This window comes from Zosterops lateralis (assembly GCF_965231275.1).
Source record: "Zosterops lateralis genome assembly, chromosome: 3".
NCBI classification, from domain to species: Eukaryota; Metazoa; Chordata; class Aves; order Passeriformes; family Zosteropidae; genus Zosterops; species Zosterops lateralis.
The window spans coordinates 6,027,430-6,051,101 of record NC_139764.1 but is presented as its reverse complement, the minus strand read 5'-3'; the positions used below and the strand labels follow the sequence as shown (position 1 = coordinate 6,051,101).

General features: G+C 42.6%; 1 long non-coding RNA gene across 1 annotated transcript in view; it reads right to left on the bottom strand.

Moving 5' to 3' along the window:
- Window positions 1-18,430: 18,430 nt before the first annotated feature.
- LOC310906659 overlaps window positions 18,431-23,672 on the bottom strand; it is a 177,093-nt gene continuing 171,851 nt past the window's right edge. The window contains exon 3 of the long non-coding RNA XR_014589462.1: window positions 18,431-19,032. This is a non-coding gene — a long non-coding RNA (uncharacterized lncRNA). The remainder of the gene's footprint in view (window positions 19,033-23,672) is intronic.

The following is a 23,672-nucleotide window of genomic DNA, read 5'->3' as shown; positions in this document are numbered from 1 at the left end:
TCGTCACTTTGCTAAACACAACTCAAGCCCACAAAAGCAAGAAAAATCAGCCTTAGGGCTCAAATGCCATCCTTGCCTCTGTGTGCTGCCTTTCAGGGAGTCTCCAAAGCAGGGGTGATTTCACAGGTCACACACAACGCCCAGGCACCACAAGATGGGTTAAGGAGGGAGTCCCAGCCTTAACTCCACATGTCGCTCCTTCTGTGGTTTCAAGTCAGACTCTCGATGTTAGCACAACCTACTTTTTGTGGTTTAATAAATCACATACTTTAGCTTATGTAATGACTCAGAGTGAGTGATTGTATTCTCTTCTGGCCCAGAGGTGATGTGGTCATATCCCAGCTCTGTAAGGCAATGGAAATCAATGGTTGCTGCTGGATTCATTTCAGGCAGGCTGGGGTGTATGGAGGTGGTGAGGGGCTGGCTCAGGCTTTGAAAGTTTACTAGTTCCAGATGGAGTTGTTTACAAAAAATAAAACATTTTTGAATCAGCTTGTGGTTCAAATCTCCTTCCTGACCTTTCCTTACCAAAACAGACTAAAAAGCCATGGCCGAGTCCTTCTGCTGACTGACAGTCTGATACATACCATCTATTTTCTCCTTATTTTTAAACATTTTGTGAGTCCAACTACCTGCCGAAGTTTAAACATCTTTAAGAGCTGCACAGGGATGTGAAGTCACACGCTGCTCAGTGCCAAGGTTTGCTCTCCTGCGCATCCAGCAGTGAAACCTGAAGCTGCACATATCCTCCTCATTAAAAGGCTTTCCCATTACACAGAATTCTCTCGCATGAAGTACTTTGGCACCCTGATTGATTAAATCCCTTTGAAATCGTCTCTGTTACAACACATCTCTGTTGCTGAGAGCAAGGGGGAGGAGTGGAGGGAGACTTTGCCTGTTTTATAAACTTTTGGGTTTCCCTGCAAAGGAGCAGAACCAGCAGAGAATGAGCAAAGGGTACTTGTGGATGAGGCCTGACTCTGCTGGTACAAATGTCCGAGCCAGACCCAGGCCTGAGACTGAGGCGAAATGTTGCTCAGTCCCACTGTGCTCCTGGCACCCAAGGGCTCTGCCCGTCGGGAGGGTGAGGCTGAAGATCACATGGACACGAGGAGCAGTGGAGTGAGATTCCTGCAGGCAGGAAGCCCAGCCAGAGCTGTGGCCCTCCTGTTTTTGTTATTCCAGCAGCACCCTGCCATGGGCTCTGCTGCCTTCAGGCACTATGGGCAGCTGAGAAAGGGACCTGCTCTGACAGAGACATGGCAGATTTCCCCCGTGATTAACCAGTGTAAGCGACAACCCATTGCCACTGCAGCTTTGTTGAAAGCTCCTTCTCCCAGCAAACCTTGAGAACTTGGGACTCAGCCATCTACATTTACAGAAGTCACTGGTTTCTCATAAATAAGACTGAAGAGAATTTGTTGCAGGAACAGTGTCTGAAAAAATGTAACCTAGTTTACAATTTCAAGGGGGTTTATTACCTTTCTTTTTTAAGGAATAAAATCTATACATCATGTGTCTGGTATTGTCTGTGCTCTGTGGGCAGCTCATAAGAAGCCAGCAAGAATGGCTGGTTTTCCACACTGGGTTGCCCTGCTGTGATTCACAGAAACTCCCCCCTGCCCTCTTCAGAAGACATCCCTCCCCTTTGAAAATGTGGTGTGCACAGTTTCCTCTCACATAACACAACACAACAGGCCCCCACCGCATCCATTTTCAGGGGGCAGGATTCACAACATGTGCAAAGATGCTGCAGAGAAAACTAACTCAGTGGTGTCAAAAGCAAAGGAGCAAAGGATAGTTGCCTGTGAGCATTTTGGAGGACTGAGGCTTGTATGGCAAATGTGAATGGAATTCCATGTGGAATACACCAGTGCTTTCTGGGAAATAAAACAACCAACCAACAGTATTTGGAAAAGTCTTCCGAAGAGGAAAGGGAATCAGCATTTGCCCCGTGTAGTTTGTGTCAATTTTCCCACTTGTAAACCTGTGACTTTTCTGCCTGAAGACAGAGAGAAATACAGGGTGAAAGCTGTTTCCATTTCCAAATCCCATGTCTCATGAGTCCAAGAAACAGAAACTCCAAGAAATAAAGTTTTAAAGTGAAAATAGCTCTCTTCAACTTCACAGCATACAAAAATACTGCTTGAAGTGCTCAGACACTCTGCATGAAACAAAAAATGAGAATTCATCCTTCTGGAGAATAATGGGAAGAGAAAAAAAAACAACAACTTCTAAACTGCTTTTGCTTCAGCATCCTCTAACCAGCACTTCACATATATCTTTTAGCTGTAGTGTTTCACACATCTGATTTTGAAGAGCATTTTCACATTTCCCTTTGAATTGTTATGTTTTTCTTGGTTCTCATTACAGCAACAAGGGGACCCAACAGCCGTCATAATGAAAGGCAGATCAAGCATGAACAATAAGAATTGGAACTTCCCACCAAAGCCTGTGAAAAAAAGCAATTCTGGTTCTAGCTGAGGACGTGGGGGACCAGCAGCCACACCAGCTCACAGAGCCTATGCCCACCCCACGTGCTGGTTCCCAGGGCTGAACTCCGCCTGCAGCCTCCTGGCTGGAATGTGCCAGCAGTTTGTGGGAGCAGCCCATAAACTACGGCACTGAGTGGATCCAGGCTCAAAAATAAACCTGGAAAAGGATGAACCCAGATGGATGCATTGGTTTGGTTTAAAGGAGGCCCATGGGGACAGCACTGAGGGGCTCAGCAGGGTGACAGGAGCACCTGAAAGAGAAGGTCCTTGCACCACTATTCCCCCCCTGGTTGTGGCCTGTGATGCCAGGCTCCATAGTGACATTTGGGGTAAGGAGTGAAGGGCCTACACTGCAAAACCTCCAAAATTCCTCCAGTGGGAGCACTAGAACGACTGAGCTTCTCACAGCTCTAACCATTGCTTTGCCTCTCCAGGCAAAGGAATTGTATTAAAAAACTCTGCATGCAGGATGGACCCTCCACTACTCCCACTGCCCTGAGAGGAGGCTCTGCATCCCAACTTGCATCAATTATTCTCCAGCTTCCCTCCCTGCCACCTCCTGGACTCCTCTGTGTTTCAATATTCCCTCCCTTAATTATCCTTTGGAGTTAAAATAAACCATTTGAAGAGATATTTCCTTTCCAGTGTCATACTACAATGGGGACCAAGCCTAACACAAAACCTAGCCCTATACCTAACCTAGCCCTAACCCAAACCCTAATCCTAACCCTCTAACCCTACCTCTAACATTTGATTAGTAAATTCATCCCATGCTGCTGTTTTTGTATCCAGTGTCATGCACATTTAATAAAATGCTATTCTCCTCTCTGTCCTCACATTCTTTCTAAAAGGGAAGATGTGTTTTTAAAGTGATAGGAATATTCTTGGTGTAGAAAGGGAAAGAAATTCTTCAGCAGTTAATAACCAGGGGTTTCCAAGAGGCAACAGAAGTGACAGGCAGCAAGCACACAGGTCACTGAGCACTGCTGTGTCTCCCAGCCATGTTTGAAGGACCTTTGAAAATGTCTGGGATGCTTCCAGCTGCCTCTGAAAACTGGAAGGAGATGTCACTGTCAGTGCCTCCACTCCATGAGCCTTTATTCCAGCTCAGGGACAGCATTAACCTTGCAGGCTTCTGGCCAAAAGTAGGAAGGGAGCCAGGAGGCAATACTGATAGCAGAGAGGGGCTGGACGAAAAGCGGAGAAGGGAAATTGAAAGAAAGAAGTAGTTAGGATCATACACCTGGATAATTTGGGCAGAAGACAACACAAAGAAGTAAAGAAGGTAGGAAATAATTGCCCCAGGGCAGTGTCCATCCCTCTACACTTGTGTCCTTCCGGCACAGATGGAGCAAATCATTGCAGGACCAGCACAAACTGAGCCATATCCAGGATCCCATTTAGAGTAAAATGCTTCACAGTTGGGTTCACAGGTGGGTGGTACTGGGGCAGACAGGGACACAAACTTCATGGCCCAAAGGATAAAAGCACTGGGGGAGGTCCTTAGTTAGTAAAATTAGATATTCTGTCAGGATCTGCCAGCATCCTTTCCCCACATTTCCCCCAGCTCCCAGAACCAGCCGCCAGCTCAGACCTGAACAATGAAATGTTAATCGGATTCATTGCAGCCAGCAATTTAAAAAAATAAAAAATCCCAGAAGTCACCTCTTTTACAAACACACCCATCTAAAAGGGATATTAGTTGATGCTTTTGCAAACAAATGCCAAGACAAGGCTGCTTTTGTTGTAAGAAAGATGTCCTGGTGACAGACAGCTGCTGCTCTGTGCCACGCACGGGGCTGGGGCAGGAATTACCTTGCAGAGAAACGTCCCAGGCACTGCTTTTTTAAATGTTTATCGTCATTCTGATGACATGAAAGAGGTCTAGGGCATTTCAGAGAGGGATAACCGGGAATAAATGCTGACACAACATCTTAGCTGGCACTTGCTGGAAGACAGCCTTGTTAAAAGTAAAAGTAAGGAGAGGAAAGCTCACAGGAGTGCTTGTGGAGACGGCTTACGTGAAGGAACTGAAAATGAGCAGAAGGCTTGATAAAAGGCACAGAGGTTTTACACAATAGCATATTCTCCTATAAACCACCTAATTCTTCTACTTGGTATTCATCACTGTCAGAAGCCTTTATAGCAGTGAATGAAGGCTTTATGCTTAGCCTCATTATCAGCTCAATGATAGAGGGCAAGCCATGCACATGAAGTTCAGTACCAGAGATATGTTGTTAAAATGCTGCAATTTGTCAGCATTTAGATAAACAAATGAGGGGCAGAGTGAGTGTGTGAAGTGACCTCTGCAGCATTCATGGGATATTTTGCCACCTGTTCTCAAAAACGTATTCAAGCCACTCTAGATTTGCTTGGGTGGAATGAGAAAACACTGATTAAAAAAAAAAAAAAATCTCTTTGAGCAAGACAGGGGTTTAGTCTCACTTCCTTTTAAGTTGTTTCTCTCTCTGTAACCCTGTTCTTTGTTTACTATTGTTCTTCCCATAGACTCCAACATTCCAGCAAGGCTTCTTGGGCTTGATCCTGAGCAACTGGACTTGCCAGCAAATTCCTGGTGCCTTATTCACCAGGACAGGCTGTGTGGCCTGTCATTCCAAAGTGTGAAGAGTTCATGAAGAACTAATAAGCCATGTGAATTGATAACGTATCAGTGATGCAAACTGAAGGAATGTGCTCTTCTCTACTTCAGCTAGGTAGTAAATAGGGAACCGCAGAAAAAAAAAATCTCTTTCAAGATTTTGCATCCTCATCTTTCCCCATTGAGCAAGGTGATCTCTAAGTTTTTATTTGCTGTAATAAATCATTTTCTCCGGGGCTTACATTTGCCTGTTGTCCATCAATTCTTTCTCCCAGCGCTCGAGCGAAACACGCTTGAGGAGCAGACAATGCTGCTTTGCAGAGGACTCCATTTCTCAGTTTCTTACAGAGTTTTAAATGATGCTGTGAAAGCCAGACACCCGAGAAATCAAATCAAATGTATTGTAACACTTTCTGAAAAGCAAGATTATGCTACAATGGAGTTTCAATCACCTCCTGGAGAATGTTTGTCTGAAATCAGGCCTTCCTCAGATTATACACAGCTGTTGAGCTGCCTAATGCTTTCACAGTTTTCCAATGTTGAAGGAAAACCTTTGTGGCATGGGATCACCATCAATCTCAATACCTCATACAAAGTGGAGTCACTAAAGTCTCATTTGCAGCCTCTTTTCTTTTTTGGCCTATACACAAACTTTTCTGCTCATTTGAAGAGAATTATGTGGGCTTAATTAAGTGTAGTAACTTATTGGTAGCACAGTGCCCAATCAAAGAAATGTGCAGATGTGATGTGAAATGATGGGGTGATGCTGTTGTGAAGAATACAAATCAGGGTGACGGCTATTATTTGTACCCAAAAGAAGTTATTTGGGACTCAATTATCCCATTCATAGTAATTGTAGTGCACCAGATGGTTACAATGCAGAAGAGTTTTCCATGACCATAACATTTCTTCTGAGCATCTTTTCTTCTTCTCTAATTCACCATACAACGATTAGTTTCTTATTGGGTGTTTATTGAAATGAGGGGGGCTAAGGAACAGATTTAGTGCATCAAGGAACAAAAGGGAGGGGAGACCCATGAATCAAAATAAGAGACTGCAGCTTGCTCTGTTGTTTTTCAGAGGCCTTGAAATAGTCGCCTTGCAGCTTATCTGCAATGACCTTCCCTCCCCTCCTTTCTCTTGCCTCCTTCTCTCCCCCCACCCAGGAGATGTAAAGTTTTTCAAACCTGACCGGCTGCTGTGCCGTCTGTCAAAGCCTTTCCAGCCAAGTGAGCAGTTTTTCATTTAATTCACTAAGTTGTCCTCAATAAAATTAATTCCTTCTCATTGGCATCATTGAAGCAGCGAATAGGAACAAAACCAAATGAGGTTGTGAATATAGTGCTGGTCATTAACAAGGGGCACTGACTCCATCATCTGTTCATCCCTTCAGCTCACTAAGGTGTTTGTGATAGAAAAGGAAAAGCCAGGCGGGTGGGGAGAAAGTGAGAACAGAAGAGCCTGAGGAGCCTTGTTCTCAGCGAGACAAAATCAGCTTATTTCCACCTCAAACATGAAGCAACAGCCACTTTTACCAGAGGGATCTGGCCTTTGGCTTGGCACTGTCCTGAAGCTCTTGCCCATCACCAGTGGGAACCATGTGCAGGGAAAAGGGAGCAACTTGGCACCTTGCAGCCACATGCCAACAATTTTTGTGTTTCAACCTTCCTAGGTGGGAAAGGGAACTTTCTGCCTGGGCTCTGGGAAAGTCCTCCAGACAGCAGCTGTCCTGGGCTAGTACTCCATGTCTGGCAGCACTGTGCAGAGACCTTTGCTTATGGCAGAGTGGGGAGTCTGTTGAGAATCATGGAACCATAGGATCACTTAAGTTGGAAAAGACCTCTAAGATCATTGGGTGCAATCATTAACAGGGAAATCCCATGTTCACACTAAACTGTATTTCCAAGTACCTACTTCCTATTTCAAGTGCTTATTTCCTACTTCAACATGGTCTTGAAGACTTCCAAGGATGGTGACACAACCACTTCCCTGGACAACCTGTTCAGTGTTTGATCACACTTTGAGGGAAGAAATATTTCCTAATATCCAACCTAAACATCCCATGCCAATATTTGAGGCTGTTTCCTCTTGTTCTGTCACTTGTTGCTGGAGAAGAGACCAGTATCTCATCTCAACCTCTTCTAGGTAGCTGTACAGAGCAATGAAGTCCTCCCTTATGACCTGGCCTTTTCCCTTGGCAAAATTCCCTTTCTAACACCTTATTCCTGAGCCCAGCAGTGTTGTGGCATTCCTGGGCTGTCCCAGTGCAGGAGAAGGAGCAGGCAGGCTTTAATTGGAGCGTACCTGTTGTTATGGTTACAATTATTTATTAAACATAATGACGGCGTTGGGGCTCACACATCCAGGACTTTCCTGACTAAGACAACAGCACAGTTCTGGTGGCGTCTGCTTGAAACCCAATCATGTGGCTCCAGAGGCTGGCAACCACATCCTACTTTGGGGTTAGCCAAATAAAACTATAGTTTGGTTTAGTGCTGCTAGCTTTGAGGAAATGATGGTTATGAAATTTGGGCCAGAGTTTATGTTTACTTAAACTACGGCTGCCACGAGACAGAGTCCATCTTTCCTAACCAGGAGAGCCATGGGTGAAATGTGCCTTTCTTAATTTTTCAAAGGCGCTTTCCAGCTTAGACACAGACCCTGTCCTGCCAGTAGTGTTCTGAAACCTCCATTAAAGTGACAGTAAGCTGCAACCCGCAAGCTCAAGCCACGCTTTGCAAACCATTCATTATTTGCAAATACATAAAGCTTGATGACATGTATCACACAGATCTAATTTCATCTATGTCTTTGCTTTAATAAGCAAAACATGCTGTACCAGCAGTGCTACAACCAAGTGATGATAACATCTGGTTTTCAGACCAGGCAGAGATCAGAAAGAAAACTTTTTTTTTTTTTTTGCCTTCCAAAACAAGAAGAAAATGGGGAAAAAAAAAAGAGAGAGAATAATCCCAAATCTGACTTATTGAGAACTACTGAATAAGCACAGGCAGATTTTCAAAGACAAAAAAAGGGCTTCACCATTTCTATCTACTTTTTTCTCAACCAGTATGTTTAATGTGGATCTAAGAATTCAGTGCTTCCCTAAAATGGGTCAATTCGGACAGCACATACACACACTGAGACATTTCATGCCTCTGTTACAAAAAGGATGAGGAAACAGAAGGCAGAGAACCAGAGTTACAGGAAATAATCTCACAAGTTTGATGCAGACCTGGTTTGCCACCATTAGAACATAAAACCCAGAAGGCCTGATTCAGATTATCTTCTCTGCATTGCTGCCTTTCACTAAGTAGATCAAACAGCCATACACTTCCTATCGAGATTTCTGAGCAGACCCCTTCGAGTTGAGTGGAGAGGCAGCAAGAGAAAAGTAACACGTCCTTATCTCAAGAAGAAGAATGAAACTTTTCTCCAGAGGTGAGTGGATTAAGAATAATATAAACTGTTATGTTTGATGGAGAATAAAACACTGCCCCCACTCCAGGCAATGCACCCCTTCCCCTAACCTTGGTGACTACACAATTTCACATAGTCCGTTCCGTCCTGTAGCTTAATATCATTGCAATCCGAGGGTGCAAAAATAGGAGTTCAGATTCTTCTTCAAACCAGACTGTAACAAATGGAACTGTTGCACATCCTTCCTGATCATTATGTATTTTTAAAATTTGGAATCATATCGGCCAAAAGGAATTAATTAATTACAGTCTGTACCCTCTTGAGCCAACTCAAGAATAGTTCCCCAATTTGATTTATAGATTTGCAAAACTCCAGTTAGATCTCATCTCACTGCAAATGGGAGACAGAATAGCTACCCAATATACATAAAAGTATGGAAATTTGTTCCCAGAATGTTTTCCCATTAGGCTTTAATCATGATGCAGACCCTGTTCCAAAAAATTGAGAAATAAGGCTAAGGTGTCTTCCAGTTTCCTGCTCTGACTAATTCTGTACAAATTCATCTGATCACATTCAGTCCCAGCTGCCAGCAGGTGTGCTAGAAACTTCGAGGCTGTGGGGAAGTCAGAGGCAGAGGGACAGCTCCTACCCTACTCTGCCTACTAAATCATCAAAGATTTGCCTTCCCCTACAGTTATTGACTCTTGTTCACCTTCCTGTACCAGAAAGCTCAGGCCACGGCACTGCTGGACTGCATCTTTCCTAACACATCATAGAAGGCATCTGTCCTCAGAGCTTCAGGGAAAATGTAGACTGGTTTTTGTGAGAGGCACATAATTACTTCTGAGGAACTCAGTCTTGCAGACTATGAGGTGAGAGAAGGCAAACAGCCTTGGATATCCCTGGACCCATGAGACCTGGGCTCCCAGTGGGTATGGCTCCACACACGTCCAACAGCTTTTCTTTCCCAGAAATGCCAGTGAGATCCCTGAGCTCAGGTGTGCACACAGTCAATGTCAGATTTCACCACAGGTTCCTGAGTGCTCACCTTATACTGCAGTTCCTCTGACATCTTAACTCTTCTATTTTGCAGAAATGGTTTTGGCAACTGTAGTTTCAGACTTCCACTCAGACTGGCCTTATTACATCAGATTGCTACCCCCCAGTATTTATGATGTTTTGTCTCCCGAGCACACAGAGAAATTTCTTCCCATACATTTTATTTTGATCTTATCTAGGGCTATAGCCTCCTCACTTTACCAAGGTCTCTTCTTTTTGTTCTTTGGTAAGAATAAGGCCATGCAAAAATATGTCTGATGAAGCCTTAAAAACCCCTGAGACCTATTCAATATCGAACTCTGCTATGAACTTCAAAGTTCAAAGGAATGTCTCATTAATGGACATTTATATATCATCTGCATAATGACTCTGTTTCTATTCCCTCTCCCCTTTTTATGCCTTTTATAGTTTGACATTGACCATACATTGACTGTCAGGGGTCAGTTACAAGAACAAGATTTGGATGAGAACATTGCAGGACACACTATGGAGAATTTAAATATATGGTGCCCACTGACTCCGTCAAAAGCCTTTTTCCATATTTAAGAACAGAGTTGAAATGAGGATTAGATTTAATGTTGATCAGGGTTAAGGTCATAATCAGTTGTATCTCTTTATATCTGCTGAATTAATTATAAATACTATGTGGTTAACTAGAGTTATTTCAGTTCTGGGGGTCTTGTGTCTTTCTAAAGCTATTTTCAATATAACTGCAAATAATTATTTGCAGTGATTTTACATGATATTATATGTATCTGTGGGGGCATCTGGGCTTTCCAGGCAAAAATTTAAATGTCATAATTATTGAGATAGCTGACTTCAAAAAAAGAAAATACATATTTATTCCAAATCTCTTCAAACTAACAACTAAGCAGGTATTCCTTTTACAACATACTCTCTCCTCAAACAAATAGTTTTTCCAACACTAAGAGAAGTACATTGTCCCCCAAAATACAAATATTTAGATAGGAAAGTAAAAAGAGTAGTGCTTAGGGACTAAAGTTTGCATATTTTCACCACAGCCCCAGAAATATTTGTGAGGCCAGATATTTGTTTAGGATAAGAGTTTTTCCTGCCAGGCATGAAACTGATTTGCACCTCTGGTCCCAAACATAGAGGCCAAATTGCTAAAATATCCACTTAAACATGCAGGACCCAAAAGACCTTCAAGGAGGCTTGGAAAGAGGTTCCAACAGCAGAAGACAGTAATGAGATCTGAAGAACTGCTGGCTAGAAAAATGTCACTACACATCTCCAACTGTCTCCCCACTGGAGTTCTACAAAAATGTGTTTTAAAAAAGTCTTGAAGAAATCCTATTAGGGCTTTGTTTGGAGCAGAAAACTTGATATTTCCTTTTCAAAATTAATTTTCTTTTCAAAATATACTTAGGACTACATCCATAACAAACAGATCAATAGATGGAACCACCTCGTGCCTGGGGGCACGAGACTTGCAGTGCCCACATCCCTGGGGTCAAGCTCTGTCCATCACTCCTGGAGTTGTGTGGTTGGAGTCACACATCCCATAAACAAGCCTAAATACATTAGGCAGCGGTGATCAGTCTGATAGGGAGTAATGATAGACTAATGGGATGGTTGGTGGGAGCAATCCTCCTGAGCTCAGTCCCACCATGCAGTGTTCGAAAAAAGGACTTTGTCCATCATCTTCCTTTCCTCCAGGGATGGGAAAGGCAGGATAAAGTCTGAATTTACTCTTCCTGCTATTTTAACTAAATAGATTTGGCTTGCTGCAGTCACGGCCATTTGAATCAGGCAGAGTTTCCTTGAACACTGCTTGGACTCCAAAATTTTCCCAAAAATTTCACATGACATGAGAACTTCTTTTGGTGGCTGATAAAACAGTTTGTCAAGATTGGCAGTGCCTAACTTCTCCACTCCTCAGAGCTTCCCTCCTTTCCTTTTCTTCTCCCTCCTCCACCCCCCAACTTTCCCTGCCCTTTTCCAGCATGCCCAGCTCCCAGACTCTGGCTACTGCCCCCATGGCACCCAATGTTTTCCAGCACAGCCGGGGGGGGGGGGGGGGGGAGGTACACCTCTTGATGCACTGCAGATGTGGGCTGTTAGTGGTGCTTTCACATGGAACTCAAATTGCTTGAGAAGGTTTAACCCTGTGACTAAAGTCTCAAACCTGCAAACTGTAAGCAAAGCCCATGCTCCCATCCAGGCTGAAAAGGGCAAGTTAATGAAAGAAACCCCCCACTCCAGCAATTCACAGGATGCATGAAAAGAAACCTAAACCCCCCACATTCTCAATGCTAATTAAGCAATAATGATCAAGGCACAGAGTATTTCCTGGGGATTAATAACTAACTGGGAGGAGATGATGACCCCAGACAGTCATTAATCCTCAGGAAATGCCCTGCATCGAAGTTGTTATTGCTAGTTCAGGCTAAATATGTGAGAAAAGAGATTTTTTTCAAGTCCTTGCTGGAGGTTTTTCTAGTATGTTTTCCCTTTGGTTGGAATTATGAGCCCCCTGGAGTAGGACCTCTCAGACCCATCAGTCAACCAGATAGCACACAATATTCTTCCAGACCCTGGCATGATAAGAAATAAAAGTTAAATCATAGTTCCTTAAGAAGCCCCTTCTGCAGATGTCTCTTGAGACATTCCAAGCCTGATCCTGAACAGCACAAAGCAGAGTCAGCTCCCTCTGAACTCAGTGAGGAGCTCAGGCTCTGGGACCCTAAATTTCTGTGCCCTCTGAGAGTTTCCTTACCCAACAAACATTAAGTCCATGGAGCTTAATGCTTCTGGACAAAGCCCCTGACTTTAGGAGGTTCTTGACTCCAAGCTCATGCTTAGCTTAAGGCAAAAGTGCACTCAGATGACTTGAGTAATTTAACAGATGCTGTGTAGTAACCAGGAATACTTTGCAAAATGTTTCTTGTAAGGAAGATCTCAAAACACACAAACACACACATGAAGACATGTACAAAGGAAGCTCCTACTACCACATCACAGGCCTGTCCCTTCTCCCCAGACATTCTCAGGTCTGTTTCAGAAAGAATTTGGCTTTTGCAAGCAAAAAAAAAAAAATGGAAGGAAAACAAAAACTACCTCATTCTCATTGGTAGTTCCTTAATTCTTTCTGAGAGCAGAGCTTTTTTTGTATGCCATTAAATGGTCCTTCATGATAAAAATGAAAATTAGAAATGTTAAAGATTTGAAAAGTTGAAACCCTTGATTGTTATGTAATAATATCTTGAATGTATATTTTGTAATGTAACAACGAGAAGACACCTTGGTAAACAAAAAGGGGGGAGCTCTTTAAAAACTGCAGCCTTCCCGAGCAGACAAAGAAAAAAGAAGCCCCCCCCCCAATGCCAGAGTGAGTTCGCCCACCGTGAGTGCCAAAAAGCCGAGAGGAGAGGGGCGGACGCCCGCAGCCATGCGGCACCAGCTGCCGAGCCCGCCGCGGAACAGGTGCTAGCGGGGGGGGGTCTGCCTCGGGCTTCCCAGCTCAAGCCGGCCTCCCCTGCCACAAAACAGCTCCGGCACCGCGGCTCCCGGCTCCCGCCACCGCTCCGGCGTGGCACAGCCGATGGGAGCTGCCCGCCGCGCTCCGTCCCCACCACAGCCTCATCCTGCAGCCGCGCCGACGGGATGGCGCATTCCCGGGCTCCCGTAAAGAGAGCTGCGTCCCCGGCAGCCTCGGGCTGCAGCGTTCCCAGCGTGAGCAGCCGAACCGCTCCCGGGCGGCTGCCGGGCAGCCAGCCGCCGCAACAGACCGACGGGGCTGCCGAGCCACCCTGCCCTGGCGCGGCTCCTGTCCCGGGCGGCTGCGGCCACCGCGGCTCTGCTGACGGTACACCCGCCCCACTCCCACACCGCTCCCACTGTGGAGCTGCCAAAAGCATACACACAACCCCCCCGCCACCATCGAAACCTCCAAGACGCCTGCTCCCTGAGCGCAACCAGCTCGCCGATAACTGTTGCGAAACAACCACGAAACTGCTGCAGGCTGCTGCAGCCCGCTGCAGCCCCTGCCCCAGACCCCGTAGAATATGCAAATTAGAAATCCCAGGTGCATCTTGGAACCCTTTTTAACACCAAAAACCCCCTATAAAAATAAACCTAAGTAAGATTTAAACCCACAAGAACCAATACTGGGCCGTGTATACCCTAGAGCATCAGTGGAACTGAATGGTCCAGTTTTTGTAACTCACTGTAACTTAAAAGTACCAAACCAGGAGTGAGACCCTGAGGCAAACAAACAGAATTCAGGACTCCGGGAACACTCCCGACGAGGGAGGAGTTCTCCAGCCCTGCTGAACTTCCTGCTGCAGAGCTGACAAAGACCCTCCTCCTCAAGGGCGAGCCAGGCTGCCAAAACCCCTCGAGCCACCATTGTAAGAGCTGATTAATAAAGGCATTTTAAGGAGAAAAATATTATCTCCGCCCATTTCTAACACTTCAGCTTCGCTAAATTGTGCAAAGATAAGAAAAAATAAAACTATTTTCATGTACATTAATTTTCCCAGCTAAGTTTGAAAAAACATGAACACAACAGTATAAGTAACAAAAGATAAACTTTTCCTAAAATCTTTGCTCTATTAATTTTAATAGAGACTATTAAAATTAATAATGTTGCAGGGAAACAAATACATTTACATGTGTATACATATGATATGTATTAAGAACTATTTCATTCCTAAGCATAATTCTCAGCTCTTCTGTGTCCACTCATTGCAAAGAAAAAAAAGCCCCTGAAGAATGGAAAAGAAAGGTCTGACAACAATAAGGCCTGCCTGAGTTTCGCTCCTACATTATTTTGAAACCATTGAAAGCATTCAGTACCTAACAGGATTAAACTAAGAAAAAGACTTAAAAGAATATAGTTTAAATTCAGCCCTAACTACTAGGAAAAAATTAATTACCTTTTTTTTTTTTTTTTGTATACCATCTCTAACCATAAGAAGAAAGAACCAAGAAGTCAGTGCAATATACAAACTACAGAAAGCACTTAAACTAATGAACAGCCAGATGAATTAGCAAACCCCATTCTCTAAAGATCTCTGCTTTATCCTCCACATAAATCTCTTCACTTTGCAGCAACACCAGCCCCAAGTGTTAATAACACAGTGTCAGCAATTTTGATAAGATTTATATAGGAAAACTATACTGAAAATTGCCTGGTCATTATACATTCCTTTAGAATCAATGAAACACTATAAATCTTTGAATACATTTGCACTCATATGATTCAGACATACTCCCCAAGTGTACCCTGACACTCATTAGAGGATACTTAAGCATGGTGTGGCAGAGAAAAAAAAATATATAATAAAGTCTCCATGTTTGGTGTTTTTTTTGTTTGTTTTTGTTTGTTTTTGTTTTCGTTTTTGTTTTGTTTTGTTTGTTTGTTGTTTTTTTTTAACGGAGTTCATAGAGAGTGTATTGCAAGTGCAAGGTTGAGAGATCTATTTTTCAGATGGAAATTAATAACAATTCCAAACCAGAACCAACCCTACAACTCCTCCATACCATGAGAGCAGTCACTTGGTCTAGAGTTTCACGTTGGCCTATTTCTTACTAGCTGGGCTAAGCTGGCATCAGGGGGCTATCACCTGTCAAAATATCAGCAGGAGAAACAATTGACAAAGCCACCACTTGAGAATGTTGAGTAAACTGGGTAAAAAAGCAGTGAAAGAAGTTAATGTGCAACCTGGCACACAGTACCAGCCCAAGCCGTGAGAACCACTTATGTGATAATTGGTCCCTCACAATATCTTCTGCTCTGTAAAACATTGTCCTGGGCTTGTCTTTCAGCACAGGAACGGATCCCTTTGAGGCACAATGAAACAAACACCCACCTGAAAGCCCCCTCCAGCTGACAGGGGAGGAATTCAGGTGGGAAAGCTTGCGATTTCTGAACAGCTACAAACAGTTTCAGGTAACTCCAGACTCACCCAGGGTCAGCAGAAAAAAAGCAAACTCTTCTTTGAAAGAAGAAGAAACACATTTATATACAGCCATTTATTCGGTTCAGACAGAAATTAGTAACCTCTGGGATTCAAAGTATTTCTCTCTCTCCATTTTTATCCTCCTTGTTGTCCAGCCTTAAAAAAAAAAAAAAAATAAAAATAAAAAAATAATCCTTATTGTACTGGCAGAGAATTACCAGGGGAAGAAAAGTAAAACCAGGAATCAGAAAAGAAAGAGGGAAAATTAACAAAGCTGGTCTGTCTACAAAGTAGGAACCCAGGCAGCAGAAATAGAAGAACATTAGAATAGATTATGAAACATCTTGCAACACAGGTGGTTTCACAGGGCACCCAAGCTTCTCTCAGCCTCATTTTATGTGTATATGATACATATATAGATACATATGTGCATCTAGAAGTTTTTTAAAGTTGGAGGAGTGGGAGCCAGAGCAACCCAAATAAAAGCTAGTGATGTATCACCATGTTAGCAACTCACACTTGTTCATCTACCAGGGGTATTTTGCAAGAGAGCAGAGGAGAGAGTGCCAGTCAGCATCTGAAACCTACCCAGAAAGGTGATGAAAAAGCTTTGAGCAGAGGGGTAAAACTCACCCTATAAGGAAATTATTTTAATTTCTAAAGTTGGTTCATTTTGAGCTTGTAAAGTGACCTAGGAGACTGTTCTAAACTGGGATCTTCTTGAGAGAAAGGGCCTGATTTGTAGCTACTGGAAAATATGAAACTCATGTATGTTTTGGCACATTTTTAGAGTCTCAAGAGTCAAGAAATGGGCCTCTGTGTTTTTTAGTGATTCAGAGAGTGGCAGTCAGTCCTTACAAAGAGGGAGAACTCGGTGTTTGTAGAGCAAATATAATTTTCTTTATGACAGAAAATTTCCCATAGTGGAATCTGTTCTTTCTTGTGGCGCTTCAAAAAATAGTGATCCACATTCAGGCTTGTTGCTAGAGCAACAAACATGTGGGCAAAAGCTGCTCTCCAGAGATATGTTCACTAGCAGGCCAGGTGTTCCTTTGTATGGATCTGGGCTTTGTCATATTAACAACTGCGGATGAATCATGGCAATTTTCCTTCAGATTTCACTACAGCTTATGACAACCATAGTTTCCTAAGCAGCTCCTGCTAAATCAATCCCTGTTCCCTGAAAAAACACCATCCTTTTCCTAGGTAGTCATGTAGTGACCAGTTTCAACATGTCAAAAGAAAAGTTAAAGGACAAAGCCTGTTTGACATCCAAGATTAATAACAACTATTATGGGATTTCCTTTAATGAGATCACCCGGTGTCTCATAAAAATGGCAGCACAACCACAGAGAAATAAGAGAGATAAAAAGACAGCACAGAGATGAGACTAAAACGAGCTCCCACTTGAATAAGATTTTATATCCTGCTCTTATGCTCCATAATGAAATGTGCAAAAAAAACCATGGCAAACACTGTTATACCTGGGCTCCATTCAGACTCTGGGAAGGTACAAAAATGTCCTCATCTGAGGAAACATGTCCACTTGTGAGGAAAAGAGCTCCCTGGGAAAAACATGCTGCCATGCTGTGCAGATTGCAGGTCAAGGAGGCAGCTCTAGAGCAGAATCCCCCCACTGTACCCTCTCTAGGTATGTTTTTACTCAGATAAACAAAAGAGGTTCTAGGGATGAGTTCAAACACTGGAGCCATGAGCATCCCTAACATAATTGTCATTTTACTCCCTGATCATATCCAGGCTCCTCCAAGTAGCTCCCTCCAGTACCATGTCCAGGCCCAGGCTATCAATATCACACTTTGGAGACTGCACCCAAAGCAGCACATACAGGAGATGGTTTGACCACCTTAGGAGCTCTGCAATGCCACCCCAGCAGGCTTTACATCCTCAGGCACTTCCACATACCATTGTGCCTCAGCCCTGTGCACTCATCACCAGTTTCATGCCATAACAGCAACATATATGAAAGCTGGAATGCAGCACCACTGTGCTTCAGGGACTTGACACCAGGGAAAACACTCAAATACTCATTCTGTAGGATCCTCCAGGAACCCACAGGGGCCAGATGAAGCCCAGTCCAAAATGCCATGAAACAGGAACACAGCTCTTCTCTAACAAGAGCTTTGCTTGCACCAGTCTGTGCCACAAGGCTTTGGGCACAGGGACTGCTCTCTGTGTCTCTTGTGTTTAGAGACTCAGACACAGCAAAGGAGATCTGGGTTCTCTGAAGTAAAAAGTTGTGATTTTAGTCTCCATAATGTGCTTTTATTTGTCCTCAGTTGCCATGTTGGGGTATTCCCTTGTTCTTTCTTTCATTTGCCTTCCCTTTAAATGAACTAGGGAAAATTGAACAGGAAAAACAGGCATTGTTCTGTTTAAAGGACATCAAACCTTGCAAACAGAATATTGTGACATTAGAATCATGTTGGTCCTCAAAACAAGGCCTGACTAAACCTACTCCACTGCTCCTGATTGATTTATTCCTGATTTACCACTGCCTAGAGAAAGCCTCGCCCTCCTTTCCTTGTGAGAGGAATTTTTGTTAATGAACTGAATCCAGAGGAATTCGGGACTGGTTTGGGTCTTGCCTGCAGCTTTAAAATGCTGAGATGTGTAATTATCAGTAAGAAAACCATAACTTCCTGTATCCTTTCCTAAGCCAGTACCAGCATACATAGTGCTCAGCAGATGGAGGTGCACAGAGTTACGCATCTGCTATGCAGGTTCTCCACCAGATACTTGGTGGCATTCCAGCAGCTGGATTTCTCTATAAGCACCCTCCCCTGCTCACTGCCAAGAAAGAGGTTTGTCCTAATTGGCATCAACAATAACAATACCTCCTCCTTCCCCCTAACAAACTTAAGGCTGGAACCAGTCATAGATGTCACTCTGCTTGCCTTTAACTCGCTTATGATTAGACCACCCTCTTCTTCATCTGCGTTGCAGACTGCTCCACCAGGCTGGATACCAGGGCCACCACCCGCTGCAAGGCCTTTTTATGTTTGTCAGCCCTTTAGCTGAGTGCATTCTTTATTCCCCAGCAGCTGGGAAAAACAAAACAAAACAAAACAAAAAACAAAACAAACAAAAAACAAAACAAACAAAAAACAAACAAACAAACAAACAACAACAACAACAACAAAAAACCAACAAAAAACCACCACACCACACCAACCCAGAGGAGAGCAATGGCAACTTCATGAAACTTGAATTTATTGAAGTTTGCTGGTAGGTTTGAAAGTCTGACCATTTGCTGTGATGATGAAGGGTCACCCTCATCAGTGAGGAGGAGGAGAGTTTACCAGGAGCCCTTAAAGACAGGATAGTTCTAAATATAGCCACACTAAATAAACACATTTTTAAGATATAATTTCTGTAGTCATGCACCCTATTTGAGCTGTGCTAAGCACCTCTACCAGTGAAGATGAATATGTACCTTCCAACCCTCTTCAGACTTGCAGTGTAGCTCCAGCCAGTGTTTAAATGCCTGTTCCCCTGAAAATATGCCACAGAACTGCAAAGAAAGTACAAGAAAAAAGGGAATTGAGTTGTTTAACTGAAACTTCAGTTTAGAGCTGATTGCTAATCCATATGTCAGAATATCCTTTTTTTCCACCCCAGTTAATTTTTCATTCTCAAAGGTATTAAGGACCATTGGGATTTAAACCAACAATTTTTTTTTATTTTAAAGCCTTAAGCAAGCTACATAAACTCTGCCATGCATATCTGGAATGCTCCATCTGAAGGCCTCTCCCCAAAGAACAGAGACTTGCCTCAAGCAAGGAGTAGGGTGTTTGATTTAAAAGGACTTGTGGTATCCTGCTACTGCTTTACTTCTGTAACACCTTTCAGAATCTAGCTGGGTACAAAGGCTAATCCATTACAAAGGCAGTAAAGTTTTAATATTAGGATTGAATAATCCTTTCAAATTGATATTACAAAATATATACTAAGTAAAAGGGGGTTTGATAATAAATGTATAGAAAGCAAAATGTTAACAAGTCTGCAGTGGTTCAAGAGCAGAGAATCCCTTTGCGCTCACTCTCAGCACATGGAAATTTTTTAAGTCCCTCTATCAGGCAGCTTCTGAAGATTTCTTGTTGGTTCAACATGATAGAGCAGTCTTACTTTTCCTTTATGAGAAAACAGTGGTAAATTATTCAAAAAGGTTTTATCCATACAAAATTGTGAAAGCTTCAAGTATCAGTGATCACAAGCTGTCCTATTGACCAAACTGATGGAGATCTCAACATCAATAATAAATTACATTTAGAATAAATTAAAAGCCACAAGGTGATCTCATTGAAAACTTGTTAAAACCAAAAACAGAGATCAAACTGTTGTTTGTTTTTTGCTCAATTGTTTGGCTGGGTTTTTTTAAAGCCACAAAACTAAATTTAAGTTCTTATGTCAACATTTGATTTCTCGAATGTCCAACCAATCGCAGTTTTTACCACAATTCTCATACTACAGCTGTCATACTGCAGGCACCCATGAGAAGTCTGCAGTTCCTTGGATCTTTTATGGGGATGGAGGCTGCAGTGGGGAGAAGGAAAGTTGTGGTAATTCTCATCACTTCAACATGATGCTCTGGGGAAATTTAGTCAGGTTGGCACGGCTGGATCATGGCTGATCACTCCTGCCAGTAAGGACACTGACATGGGACCCAGTGTGGGGGGCATAAAAGGGAGGAGAATCAAGGGATTTTCTCAGGGATCTGAACAAAAGGAGTGTTCATCCCCTGGGACTGACAGCTGGGACGTTGGAGGTCAAAAGCAGTTTGTTTCCCCACACAGTTTTAACGAGGGGATGCTTTGACAGTGCTGTCCCTTGACCCTTCTATTAGTGGAAAGCTCCTTAAGACTTTCATATTTTCCAAGGTCTCCCTTTTTCTTGACAGGGACTGAAACCACATACCACACCACAGGCATGTGCTATTTCAGGCACTGAGATAGAGTTTTACAATTCCAGGCTGTGATCAATTACTGACTATTTGAGATTTATAACAAGTGCTTTTTCCACAGAACGGAAATCTGATGGTGACTTCAACCAGCAACTCCAGTAAAGCTGAACAACTGCTGTTAGAAGAAGTGGCTCCAAATGGATCCATATTTCAAGATTTAGCAAACTCAGAATTGGCAACTTTTGTGCCAGATTTAACCCAACAAACTCTGTTAAAGACTGAATCAATTACAATAGACTCGTGTATAAAATATATATATATATGTGAAGGTAGGATGTGAAATTAGTTACTCTGCAGGTTCCCCACTATAGCTGCACATATATAAAGATTTATTCTACCTCTCTTTTTCAGATTATTGTTGTCATTGGGGAAATAACTTAAACTAAGTCATTGATATTCTGGAGGAGTACTCCTGGATCAGTTACTAACTAGAGCCCTTCAATTAGAAAGCTGGTTGTGTCAATGGTCCAAAGAACACAGGATACACGTACTCACAAGAGGTCACTAGCTTAGCCATGTAATTGAGGTTCCTAAATTTGGCACAACAGCAGAGTGCTTGAAGGTGGATGGGATGGACCCAGGCTAGAATACCCAGAAAGGGCACTATAATTATGTAGAACCTACAGTCTCTTTACACAATACTCACAGGGATTTAATTCAAAAGTAATGTACTTAATTTAACTTAATGTAAATTTAAAATCTAATATTTACTATACTAAGCCAGACTCAGAAAATTAGGATTGCAATCCACCTAGCAAAACTGCAGAAAGAGGAAGTGATGTTTCTAAATCAGAACAAGTCCTGTGTTACTCCTTCTGTAGCAAAAAGCAAAATGCTCACAGCTTTTCCATCCAGAAGAGGCAGATCTGCACTCCAGAGTGGCTCAGCACCATTTTTATTTCAGAACAATGTTTCAGCAACAATTTGGGTGAAACACTCTGTGTGTTTCCATTGTGTAGGGTAAACATGGGTCCAAACGAGAGGCCCATGATCACGTGGGAATTCTGTCCTGAAGCTGGAATTGAACTCAAACTTCTCAACTTCCTACCCTGTGTTTTTCCTACCCATCCCAACTTCTCATCGGCCCTCGGATACCTTAATGATTAAAGGTACAAACTATTTGCATGGCCTTGAGGATTGTAGTCATTCTGAGGTACATGTATGTGTATATATATTTCCTTCTCACTCCTCCCCATCTTTTTAAAGCCTTGCAAAGAATTTTTAAGAGGATGCTCTGTAAAAGTCCAAGTGAATTGCCTTGTTCCTCCTATGTACATCTGTATCCCATCTCACTGATTCTGAGCACAAACAATTTTGTGCACAAAGACACTGAAATTTCCTTTTTCCGTGACTGCCTTGGTTTTATATACCTCCACTGCTCTGTCTCAGTAGTTCTAGGACCAAACCAGTCACATTGCAAGTAGAGCAATACAGATGTATTGATGAGCCTGGCAGATTTATTCCAAGTGTTTGGGATAGGACTCAAAGTCATGCACAGCTGGTTTTCTTGGCTGTCACCCTTTTGGAGTTTTCTATGCTTGTAATGCTCTTCAGAATGTGTAAGTAATGGACCACGTAAATACAAAGCATTTCTGTAAGAACATATCTGGATGTCCTCAATTACAATGCTTTTATCCATGCATTTCCTCGAAACCAAGATATTGTTTTTCACAGGTATTTCCAAATCTGGTCCATAACTGGGAATGAGGAGTAGAGCCAGTAAAACTTTTCAGCTGGACAAAGTTCCCATAAAAAGGCAAGGCTTCCTTGAAAATGAAATTTTTCATAGGACTCTAGAGTTATATTTATCAGAGTTGAAGGCCCAGAATTTTCTATTAACTTCACAAACACTCACTCCAGTGTGATTCTATCCAAGTTTTTTTAAAATATTGCAAATACAGGGTGGACATTCATAGGAAGAATTAAATCTGTAAGGAAAGACTATACTTTCAATCACATTAAGAATGCAGGAATTTTCTTTTATTCCCTACCTTATTGCTTTAAATTTTTCTTACCCACTCTGTTTAAAGACAGCATTCAGAATGTTCAAATGAGATTCATTATTATCAAAGTCTTTTCACTAATGAAGCGTATGGGAGTTCTGAAGGGGCTGAGATCTTTGTACCTGAAGGACTGATTTTCTGATCCATGTGATCCCACAGTGCATCCCAGTGCTGTGGAAAGGCCTGAACTGCAGTACAGGATGGAGTGTGGAATGTCTGTCTCACCTCTCTGACCTCAGAGGCTCCCAAAGTAAGAGCTGGAATATTTGATAGTAGTTGTCTTACTGAGCTTTTCTGTTCAGTGCAGTGTGACATTATCCTGTAATTACATGACTTTTTCTGCCCAGAGAAAGTGGATTTTTTTTATTTTATTTTTTTCCCTCCACATCAGTCGAAGTCAAGGATGTCCAGATACTCCAACATCACTCTCTAAGATTTCTTCAGTTCTTCTTTCCCAGTTTCCTAAGGTTTAGTGGTTGGTTTGTAGGTGGATGGCTTGTCCAGCTTTCATCCTGCACACTTTGTAACAACCAGAGTCAGGTTTTTCTTGCCTTTTTTCCCCCCTCTTTGAATCTTCACGGATGGAATTTGATGGAATTTGACCAGGTTGATTCATTGAATGAAGCCCTGGTGTGTCCACCCCGTCAGCAGCTGTGCCAAAGCAGCCAAGCCTTCCCTGGGTGCATTCCCATCCCTCATCAGGCTCCACACAAATGTGCACCATTTTACTGCTTGGCTTATTAGTTCTAAACTCTCCAGATTCTTTACCTCATTCTGGCAGTAAAAAGCTGGGAGGAGGGCTTTTAACTGAACATATATTACAGAAACACTACATTTAAGTCTCCTTTATAAAGGAATGGACAACTGACCCCAAATTTTTCAGGGCTGTAATGAATAAAAGGTTCATTGCATGACTCAATGTGCTCTCACTCTTTGAGGGGGTGCTTTATCTTTAATACACATCTTATAATCTTTTTAAGTTTAGAACATACAGTCTACACCAGGATCTAAACTGCCTTACTTTCTTTACTTACCTTTTTTGTACTGAGATGAATAGTATGTGTGCAGAATTCTCTTACTTTTTAATTAACATTTTCCTTGCTACTAGAACAGCTGGGCAAACTGATCATTCCCATTCTTCTAAAAAACTGTTCTCTTAATAATATTTCTGTTTAATAGTATGATCTC